Source organism: Mus pahari, chromosome 5, assembly GCF_900095145.1.
Source record: "Mus pahari chromosome 5, PAHARI_EIJ_v1.1, whole genome shotgun sequence".
Taxonomy (NCBI): domain Eukaryota; kingdom Metazoa; phylum Chordata; class Mammalia; order Rodentia; family Muridae; genus Mus; species Mus pahari.
Window position 1 is genome coordinate 29,166,421 of NC_034594.1, and position 11,838 is coordinate 29,178,258.

The window sequence follows — 11,838 nt, forward strand, 5'->3', positions numbered from 1 at the left end:
CACATTAAGTATCTACAAGTTAGGCACTCCCTCTCCCATTGAGGCCAGACAAGGCAGCCATGTTGGGGAATGGATTCTACTGAGAGGCAAAAGCTTTAGGGACCATCCCTCCTCTAATTCTTTAGGAACCCATATGGAGACTGAACTGCACATCTATTACATATGTGCCAGTACCCTCTGTCCAGCCCTGGAATTCTCTTTGTTTGATGGCTCAGGCTTTGATAGACACCAAGAGTCCAGGTTACTAGATTTTGTTTGTCTTACTATAGAGTTCTTATCCCCTTCAGGAACTTCAAGTCTTCCTCCAACTTTCTTAAGAGTCACGGTGTTCCATCCACTGGTTATCTGTGGGTTATCTTCACCTGTTTCAGTCAGCTACTGGGTGAAACCTCTCAGAGGACAGTTATGCAAGACTCTAGTCTGCAAGCATAACAGAGTGCCTTTAATGGGGTCAGGGATTGGTGTGTGTCAATGGGATGGGTCTCAAGTAGGGCAAATTATTGGTTGGCTATTCCCTCAATCTCTGCTCCATCTTTGTCTCTGCATTTCTTTTAGACAGGACAAATTTTGGGTATGGTAAGGCTCCCAGGTGTTAATGCCAGTGACTTGCTTAGATGAATAACAATGTGGATATTGAACCTAAAGAGGCTGCCTCCTGTAGTCAGGATAGACCCCCAGTGGAGGGATAAGGACACCAACCTACTTACAAAACTTTTGACACTATAGACATTTAAACATTCTTAAGAAGAAGGGCTTTGTCTGGATCCAAATCTCACATGTGGGCATCCAATGTGTGACAAAATGTTTCCTGGAAATACACAACACACAAATCTTCTCTCCCTCAATAGTAACCGACGACAGACCAAAGAACAGATACCACCAATGTCCAATTTGTTGAAGCAGTAAGTTTTATTGGAGTTACTTACAGGGATATGAGTGAGAGGTCAACAATAGGAGTAAAAGTGACTTAAAGACAACTTGATGATGAAAGCTTATTCTTGCATGCACAACATCTCGCCAATCTGGGAGACTAGAGCACACTGAAGATCCTGCAGGCAGCTCCAGAGCTTGAAGAAGGAGGTTCCTGAATGCTTTAGTTGGTCTAGTTCTTTTCCAGGAAGCTCAACTGATTTCTGATTCTTCTGAGTATCAGTTTTCCTCTCAGGATTCTTTGTAGCTTTTCTTCCCTGAGTGCCTTCTTTGCTGTTCAGCTTCACTAATTTTCAGAAGGACTCTCAGCTTTTAATAATCATTCTGTAATGGTAGGACCTACTGAATATGGTCAAACTCAGGAACATATTGAAGTTATTTAGAATTATTTACCTTCCTAATTAAGAATCTTCCCTGCAGGAAAAAATGTTTCCATCTCAGAGCAAACTGTTACAAAACAGCATCTTAAATGTGTTAGGAAGAATACTAGAGTATAAAACTAATGGTTTATTCAGGAAATAATGGAGAGTGGTTAGCTTGTGGGGTTAGAACTCCATCTGGCAGCAGATATTTGTTACAAGCCAGATGACTACTAACCAAGATGCAACAGGAATTTTAAGCTATATTACATCGGGCTTAAATTTATTCCAATACTCAATTCTATATTCTAGTGTAGATTTTTCTGTAATTTCACTGAAAGTTGATTCTATACTAACGAAAATCTACATTCAATTTGCTTTTAAGTAAATTTGATATACAGATCAACTATAAAGTTATAGGTAAGTGGTATCATTTGAATAGTAAATGCCAATCATATTTATCTGAACACCAACATTTCTTCTTGTGGTACTGTGAGGAAAGATTGTAAAACAGGATGAGGAGCAGTGATTGGGGAGAATACATGGCTTTTAGTGGGCTTTTAAGTTTTTAATGAGATTACTTCCTATTCTCTCTCTGATTATATCTGAATGGAATGAGATTTCTCATCTTTGTGCTTCTGGTTCCATCCTTTCCCCTCCATTGTGAGCTTTATGATTCTGGAACTATAAACCAAATTAATCCTCTTCTCTTAAAGATGATTTAGGTCATGGTATTTCATCATTGAAACAGAAATGTTACTAGGTTGCTGATTTTTCCTATTGACTATGTCCTTTGCCTTACAGAAGCTTTTCAGCTCCATGAGGTCCCTTGTATCAGTTCTTGATCTTAGAGCCTGAGCCATTGGAGTTCTCTTTAACAAATTGTCCCCTGTTCCCATCTATTCAAGACTCTTCCCCACTTTTCCTTCTATTAGATTTAGTGTATATGGTTTTATGTTGAGTTCTTTGATCCAGTTGGATTTGAGCTTTGTGTAAGGAGACAAATATGGATCCATTCTCATTTTTCTACATGCAGACTCCTAGTTATACCAACACCATTTATTGAAGGTGCTTTCTTTTTCTTTTTGTATATTTTTGGCTTCTTTGTCGAAGATAAAGTGTTCATAAGTGTGTGGTTTTACTTCTGGGTCTTCAACTCTATTCTATTGATCAACCTCTTTGTCTCTGTACCAATACCATTCAGTTTTTATCATGGTTGCTCTGTAGTATAACTTGAGGTTAGGGATGGTAATTATCACAGAAGTTCACAATTTATATTGGGAAAAAAATCTTCACTAACCCCACATCCAATAGAGGGCTAATATCCAAAATATTTAAAGAACTCAAGAAGTTAACATCCAAAGAACATAACAGCCCAATCAAAATCTGGAATATATTACTAGAGGAAACTTGAATGGCTAAAAATCACTTAAAGAGATGTTCATAGTCTTTAGTCACAGGGAAATGCAAATCAAAATAACTCTGAGATTATACCTTACACCAATCAGAATGGCTAAGATCAAAAAGTTAGGTGACATCACATGTTGGTGAGAATCTGGAGAAAGAGGAATACTCCTTAAACGCTGGTGGGATTGCAAACTGGTACAACCACTCTGGAAATCAATCTGGAGGGTACTCAGAAAATTGGAAATAGATTTACCTGAAGGCACAGCTATACTACTCTTCAGCAGACACTGAAAAGATGTCCCAGTATGCCACAGGGGCACTTGTTTCATAGTGTCCTTCTTTGTGAGAACTAGAAGCTGGAAACAACCCACAACAGAAAACTGGATACAGAAAATGTGATACATATACATAACGGAATACTACTCAGCTATTAAGAATGAGGACATCATGAATTTTATAGGCAAATGGATGAAACTAGAAGAGATCATCTTGAGTCAGCTACCTCAGAGCCTAAAGGACATGAATAGTATGTACTCACCAATAAGGGAACGTTAGCCAAAAAAGAAAAAGGAAAAAAAAAAGTACAGAATAACTAGGATACCACCCAGAGATCCATCCCATCATCAGCCACCAAACCCAGACACTATTGCACATGCAAACAAGATTTTTCTGAAGGGACCCTGATATAACGATCTCTTGTGAGGCTATGCCAGTGCCTGGCAAACAAAGAAATGGATGCTCACAGTCAGCTATTGGATGNAACACAGGGCCCCCAATGGAGGAGCTAGTGAAAGTACCCAAGGAGCTGAAGGGGTCTGCAACCCTGTAGGTGGAACAACAATGTGAACTAACCAGTACCCCCAGAGATTGTGTCTCTAGATGCATATGTAGCAGAGGATAGCCTAGTTGGCCATCATTGGGAAGAGAGGCCCCTAGGTCTTGCAAACTTTATATGCTCCAGTATAGGGGGATGGCAGGGCCAAGAAGTGGGAGTTGGTTGGTAGGGGAGCAGGGGGGAAGGGTATAGGGAACTTTCAGGACAGCATTTGAAATGTAAATAAAGAAAATATCTAACTAAAAAATACACAAAACTCAAGAAGGTTAACAAGCTGAAGGATCCAAGTGAGGATGCTTCAATCCCACTTGGGAGAGAGAAGAAAGCAATCATGGTGGCAGAGGGAAGGAGTGATCTGAATGGGAAAGGGGATAAAGAAGGGAAAGGAGGGATATGATCAGGTATTTGGAGGGGTAAAAGGAGTGCAGGTCTTAGGGCCAGCAGAAAGAATGGAAATAGGAGGTAGGAGGTAGAGCGGGGGACCCTGTAGAATGTACCAGAGACCTGGGAGGTGAGAGATTATTATGATTCAAAGGAACAGATGTTAGATGAAATGCCCAACAGTAGGGAGAGGAAATTTGCAGAGTTAATTTCCAGTAGTAAGTCAGGCCATCAAGTGGAGGAAGGGGTTACCATCCCAGAGTGTTTTCTCTGTGAAAAAGAACTGAAGGGGCAAAAATTTAGAAGAGACTGAGAGAAAGAATTGTCAGTTACCAGCCCAAATTGGGATCCAGCTCAAGGGGAAGCTCCAAGGCCTGACAGTCTTATTGATGCTCTGGTATGGTTTCAGAGGGAAGCCTGTAATGGCTGCTCTCTGAGAGGCCCAGAGCAGCAGAGTGAGTCAGATGCAGATACTTACACCCAACCAATGGATGGAGTCAGGTGGCTACTGTGGTTTAATTGGGGAGGGGCTTGAAAACAATGAGGAAGAGAGAGGTCCCACAGGAAAACCATCAACTGATCAAGCTCCTGATATCTCTAGGACATGGTCACCAACCAGGCATCATATACTACCTGATATTAGGCCCCTAACACATATACAGTGGGGGACTTCCTGGCCTGCCATCAGTGGGAGAAGATGCACCTAGCCCTTGAGAGGCTTGAGGCCCCAGGAGTTGGGAGGTCTGGTGGGGTAGGAGTGGGGGAGTGGGGACATTCTCTTAGAGATGGTGGAGGAGGAATGGGTTGAGGAACAATCAGAGAGCAGACAGGGAGGGGTATAAAATGTGTGTGTGTGTGTGTGTGTGTGTGTGTGTGTGTGTGTGTGGTTGAAAATGATGTCATGAAGTAAAGTTACTTAACAGATTATTACCTCCCCCTTAACTTACCTACTCCTTATTTTTTTTTAACAATTTGACTTTTGTATACTACAAGCCAATATATATATATATATATATATATATATATATATATATATATATATATATATATATATTCTGTATTTTTACTTAAGATTCTACGTAATTTTTCTTTAATTTAATTATGAGTTCTTGAAAAAGATAGATATCCCACCCTGTTATATGCAGGAATGTACCCACTGATAAGGATATCAGCAATATTTATCATGTATAATTTTCATGGCATATTAGAAGAAAGAAGAAATACAGAATAGTGTGCTTTCCAGCATGTTAGGAAAACTGCACTAAAATTCTGCTATATCATGAAGGAACTCAGTAAAGACTTAATAAATATTGATTTAATATTTTGTTTCATCTATTGATTTTGCTAAATAATGAGCAGTCTTTAAACTTGTGTTGGTTTAATAATCAGGAATATAATTGACTATATGTCATTCCCTCTTTTACTAAATGTTGACCTCTCTTCCCAAGTAACTTATTCCTGTTGTATATGAACGTCCCACAAACCAAAACAAAATAAAAGATATCATTCATTCTGATGCAAGCCTTTCCAGTAAGAGAGGTCAGGATATAGATTCCTAAATAGCGCATTTACCACTTTTCCTGACAAGAATAATAGTCAATGGCTTTGCAATTGCTTGGAAGATAGGGCATCATAGTTTAATTAAATAATCAAATTTAATTAAAATTCATCATGTATTTATTTCAAGAAGAAAAATTATATTAAGAGTAAATACATTTATACATTTTAAAATATATTTCAATATTATAATTGTAATTTTTTATCAGTCACATTTTATTTTAATATTTGTATATGTATAATTTTAATTGAAACTGAATTACACTAGTTTTTCCTTAACTTTCTTGTTTCTATCTACTCCCACATATCTTCCTCTAATCTTCCCTATGTCTATCCCCATTCTCAAATTGATAGCCTCTTTTATTTTATTTTTTTCAGGAATGTACTAATGTCTTTATTCAAAAATACAAAATAAATTATCTGTAGGCATGGACAATGACAGCACTAAACCATTATATATTGTCAAAGGAAACCAGTAACTGATAGCTACAGGGATCATCCAGCCTTCTCTTCAGTCATTTTCTTCAGGTGGCTCCTCTGAAGTTATCTGTGAGGAATCTGCCTTGAGCTTCCTGTCACAGTTCATTGATAAGGGCAAAGAACAATTCTAGGAGTTAGAACATGCCATCTCCCATACTCCCTCCCATTGCACCCCCTGCACTCATTCCAGAGTCCTTCTCTTCTTTAGGATTTTCTGTCACTACAGCTTCGGCTGTAGTTAGCAAGGAGGCCACCCCAGCAGCATCCAGTAAGGCAGTTCTTACAACCATTTTTAGATCAATAATTCCCTTTTCCACCATGTTCACAAAATCTTCAAGCACGGTGTCATAACCAACTTCTGAAGAATTCTGCAGAATTTTCTCAACTGTCAAAGATCCTTCAACACCTGCATTCTTAGCAATCATCATTGCAGGAATTTTAAGTGCTCTTTTAATAATATCTATACCTATTTTTCTGATCTTCATTAGCAGGCTTTAATGAATCCAAGTCTGGGATTCAACAAAGCAGGGAGCAGCCTTCTCCTAGAACAATGCATTCTTCAATAGCCACTCTTGTAGCATTGAGATCATCTGTAACTCTGTCATCTCATTCATTTCAACATCACTTGTGCCTCTAACCTTCAAAACAGCTACTCCATCTGAAAGTTTAGCAAGTCCCTTGTTCAGTTTTCCTTTTCATATTGACCAGTTGTGAAGTCTAGCTGTTCAGTGGTTTCTTGAATATGTTTTTCAATGTGAGCTTTGTCACCTTTTCCTTTCAAAAGGATGGCATCATCTTTGATGAAGAGGAGCCCTCCATAATTTCCCAAGACATGAGCTAGAACATCTTCAAAGTTTTGATTCAACTCCTCTTCTCAAAACATCATACCACTAGTAGCCTTAGCTATTATCTTTAAACTGGTTCTTCTGATTGTCGCCAAACCCTGGAGCTTTGACTGCTACAACCTGAAGACGAACTTTTAGCCTATTCAAAAACAGTGTTCTTAGAGCTTCTCTATCAATATCTTCAGAGATTATGACCAAGGGCTTCTGATGAGCATTAGCAATTTTAAGAGCAGATAAAATGGACTGAACACTAGAAATTTTCATTTCACTCAACAAAAACATAGGCACCTTGGAATTCACACTTTTTGATCTTATGATGTTTTAATAAAATTCCAGAGAAATATATTCTCTATCAAACTTCATGCCTTCAATAATTTCTACCTCATCATTCAGGGTTTTTCCATCCTTCACTGTGATGACACCCTTTCTTCAACCTTTTCCATTCCATCAAAAATGACATTTTCAATGTCTTTGTCTCAATTTGCAGAAATTGTAGCAACCTGAGCAATTTCTTCAGGAGAAGTCACAGGTTTAGATTGTTTCTTAAGTTCAGCAATTACAGCATCAACACCCAACATGACATGTCTTCTGTTTTCTCGTGGCCCTTTGCTGCACTTCTCAAAGCCCTCCTTGGTGATAGACCTTACCAGAACAGTGGCAGTTGTAGTACCATCCCCAGCCTCTTCATTTGTGTTATTGGCAACAACCTGAGCAAGTTTAGGTCCAATATTTTTGTATTTATCCTTTAAATAAATTGATTTTGGGACAGTGACCCCATCTTTTATTAATTTGGGACTTCCCAACTCTGTTCAATAATTTCTGTTCTTTGTTTTGCCCCCATTGTAACAGCTACAGCATCAGCTAAAAGATCTACACCTTGAAGCATTAAGGCTCAAGCACCCACACCAAACTTTACATCTTTGGCATAGGCCGAAGTGAGATGAGGAGCCAGTGCCCGGGACACTGGTCTCATCTGGCAAAGAACTGTGGGTAGTCGAAGCACTTCTGTGGGACAGCGGTAGGAGAACACTAGACAAGGCAGGCTGTCTGCGGTGAGTGAGGGACCCAGCCCTTTTATTTGATTATTATTGTCTATACATATATGTGTATACATACATAAGCATAAATGTATAAATATATCCATCAAGGTTGAAGATTCAATAAAGGCTTTATCCTTGGATAAACTAGTTCTTACTCTCCTGTCAGTTGAAGTCTTCAGAAAGTGTGAGAATCAATTAGAACTCTGATGAATCTGCCCCATCTATGAAACAGCAATAACAATCATGACAAGATACCCACAAAGATGAAATAAGTGCTATTCACAATTTGATGGTAACTAACAACACTTTATTTTTATTTAAGGGTCACTTAACCAGAAGGAAATCATTCCTGGTCCTTGAAATCTAGCAGACTTCTCAGGGCTTTTAAGGCCATTGATCTCAGATAATAATCTACTTTCTCCAATGTGGTAGACTATCATGTTTTCTAATTACATTTTAAATTGTATCCTTATACAGCTACTACCACTCAAGGATGAGATGTTTCCTTGCATCAAATGAAGGCCATCACAGAAAATAAAACTGGTTATAAGGCAGAGATCACAGACAGAGAGGAGCTTAAATCCCATGTATGCATCCACATCACAGCTCCTGAAACTAAGGATCATGGATTATTCTGCTAGAGGGAATGGAAAGATTTTAAAAACCACAATCCTAGGAAGTTAGCAGTTAAACAGTCTCCCTTAGATAAGGCTACAAGAACAGTGCCGGAGCAATGACAAGAGCAACACAACCATGATAACACAGGCAGGCATCATTTCATTAAGCCCTATCTGTACTTATATATTCTTTTCTTCCTTTATTATTACTTTTAATTTACACTAAATTTTACATATGTGATAAGCATATTTAAGTAATAACATGTACTGTTTATATACTTTCATAAATGAGATAACTTTCAAATTAGTATAACCATATATATTAAAGTTTTATCATTAACCAAAACAAAACAAAAACAAATTTATCATTTTTATGACGTATGTTACATACTGATCTTTTTTCCTTGAATCTGACAAGACTCACCTAAGGGCTTGATTTGACTTACAGCTTGAGGGTACAACATTATGGTGGGGAATTCACAGAGTCAACAGCAGCTTGCTTTCTCTTTCCATTTCAGTTCGGCTCTCAGCCTGAGAGTAATTGCTACCAACTTTTAGAGTGTGGTTTCCCACTTCAGCTAACCTAAATTTAGACAGTCTCTCACAGGCACTCTCAGAGGCTTGTCTTCTGAGAGGGTTCTATTCTGTCAAGTTGACAATAGTAATAACACATGACCATATCTAATTTTTCCAGTAAATTTGAAGTATAAATATCACCTCTATTAGATTGTTTAACCTTACTTCATAAAGAATCCCCGAATATGTTTTCTAAGAGGAATTTGAAAGCCAATCATTCCACTATTTCTCCCTTGTCTCATACCCTTCCTAGTCTTTATCAACTGGTATTCTCATGCCAACTTCTCTGAGACCAACAAGTTTTAGATTCTGTACCTTAGATAATATACATTTGCTTGTGTTTCACTTGGCATATTTCATTTAATATAATGACTTATAATTACATTCATATTAAAATAAGATGCAGAATTCTTTTTGTATTTGTAACTGAACCATTTTAAATTCTGCATTTCAAAATTTCTTTATCCAGTCATCAGTTTTGGAAATACAGGGCGTCATTGTTTCTAGATTTTTGTGAATGATACATCCATAAAGGAGTGTTCATGTTACTTGGACATACTGACATATTAATTTCACTCATTCTGGTTATATCCTTAGAAGTCATACTACTAGGTCATACAAGATTTTTCTGCTTTTGTTTTTCCTTTTTTTCCGTTATATTGAAATAAACTGGAGGCTGACCTCTCTTCTTCATTCTCTAATGAAAACAACACACATATATAATGCATGAAAATGTTAAATAAGATATCTCTAAACCTCTAGAACACCATTCTTTCTAATTTTAAGTATTTTCACTATGTACATGCATATTTTCAGTCTTAATTTTACATAAACATTCAACGTTAATGTATTTTGTGTGTGTGTGTCCAAAACATTTACTAATAGGAATGATAGCTGATAACTATATTGAGAATGAATAAAAATTCAGAGAAAATCTTGGGAACATGTGACGAGAAGAAGCCCCCTTTCCAAGACCAGGAAAAACATAACTTCAGAGAAGTAGAGTGAGAATTCGAGTACAACTTCCAACTTCTTAAACCTATACTAACTTCTCAGCTACAAACGTGAAATTTTGTAGTAGTTTCCCCAGTTACTCCAGTTCAATAAAAGGTATGCACTAAATCCCTATGCCAATCATCTTGAGTATCTTTGCATCAATATCCATAAGCAAAATTGGTCTGAAGTTCTCTTTCTTTGTTAAGTCTTTGTGTGGTTTAGGTATTGGAGTAACTGTGGCTTCGTAGAATGAATTAAGAGGTGTTCTTTTTTGTTTCTAGTCTGTGGAATATTTTGAGGAATATTGATATTAGCTCTTATTTAATGGTCTGATAGAATTCTCCACTAAAACCATCTAGCCCAGGGCTTTTATTGGTTGGGATAGTTTTAATGACTGCTTTTATTTCCTTAGTGATTATAGGACTATTTACATAGTTTACCTGATCTTGATTTAATTTTGTTATATGGTATCTATCTAGAAAATCATCCATTTTATCCAGACATCCTGGAAGACAAGAAGGCTGTGGGATCTGGGAGAGCGGCAAGAGTGCTGGAACTGCCCTGTGCAGAGTTTCAGATTGGAAGGAAGATGGGGATCTGGCACAGCAAATAGCTTCTCTATCTGCTGTTCTCCATGGCATTCTAGAGGGGGCAGCTATTAGGGACAGCAACCCTCACCTGTGTATCTGTTTAAGACAAGCAGGCTGTTGGGTATGGACACCCTTATGGCAATCGTAGTGGCTCCTGGTTTTACCATATCATGCTATAAATCCATCAGACACATTAATGAAGCCAGTATATCTTTTATCACAAGAGATAGAGAAAGAAATATGGTTACTTACCAGTCTTTTGAGATGTAACTTGTAAGCAACTAAAATTATATACCTGGCCATTTTAACAAATGGAATTTACAGATTCAATGCAATCCCCAGCAAAATTCCAACTCAATTCTTCATGGATTTAGAAAGAGCAGTTTGCAAATTCATTTGGAATAACACAAAACCCAGGATAATCGAAACTATTCTCAACAATAAGAGAACTTCTGGGGGAATCACTATTCCTGACCTCAAGCTGTATTACAGAGTAATAGTGATAAAAAACTGCATTGTACTGGTACAAGCACAGGCAGGAAGATCAATGAAATAGAATTAAAGACACAGAAATTAACCCACACACATATGGTCACTTGATATTTGACAAAGGAGCTAAAATCATCCAGTGGAAAAAAAGACATTTTTTTCTTTTTTTTTATTAGATATTTTCTTCATTTACATTTCAAATGCTATTCCCTTACCTAGTTTCCTCTCTGAAAGTCCTCTATATCCTTCCCTGCCCTGCTCCCCAACCCACCCACTCCTGCTTCCTGACCCTGGCATTTCCCTGTACTGGAGCATATAATCTTCGTAAGACCAAGGGCCTCTCCTCCCATTGATAGCCAACTAGACCATCCTCTGCTACATATGCAACTGGAGACACAAGCTCTGGGGGATACTGGTTAGTTCCTATTGTTGTTCTTCCTATTGGGTTGCAGACCCTTTTAGCTCCTTGGGTATTTTCTCTAGCTCCTTCATTAGGGGCCCTGTGATCCTACCAATAGATGACTGTGAGCATCCACTTCTGTATTTGCCAGGCATTGACATAGCCTCACAAGAGATAACTATATCAGGGTCCTGTCAGCAAAATCTTGTTGGCATGTGCAATAGTGTTTGGGTTTAATTTTAGCAAATGGTGCTGGTTCAACTGGAGGTTAGCACATAGAAAAATGCAAATCGACTTATTCTTATCTCCTTGTACAAAGCTCAATTCCAAGTGAAT

The 11,838-nt window shown here is 37.9% G+C and overlaps 1 pseudogene; it reads right to left on the minus strand.

Moving 5' to 3' along the window:
- Positions 1-6,083: 6,083 nt before the first annotated feature.
- Positions 6,084-10,780, minus strand: LOC110321453 (annotated as a pseudogene).
- Positions 10,781-11,838: the final 1,058 nt, after the last annotated feature.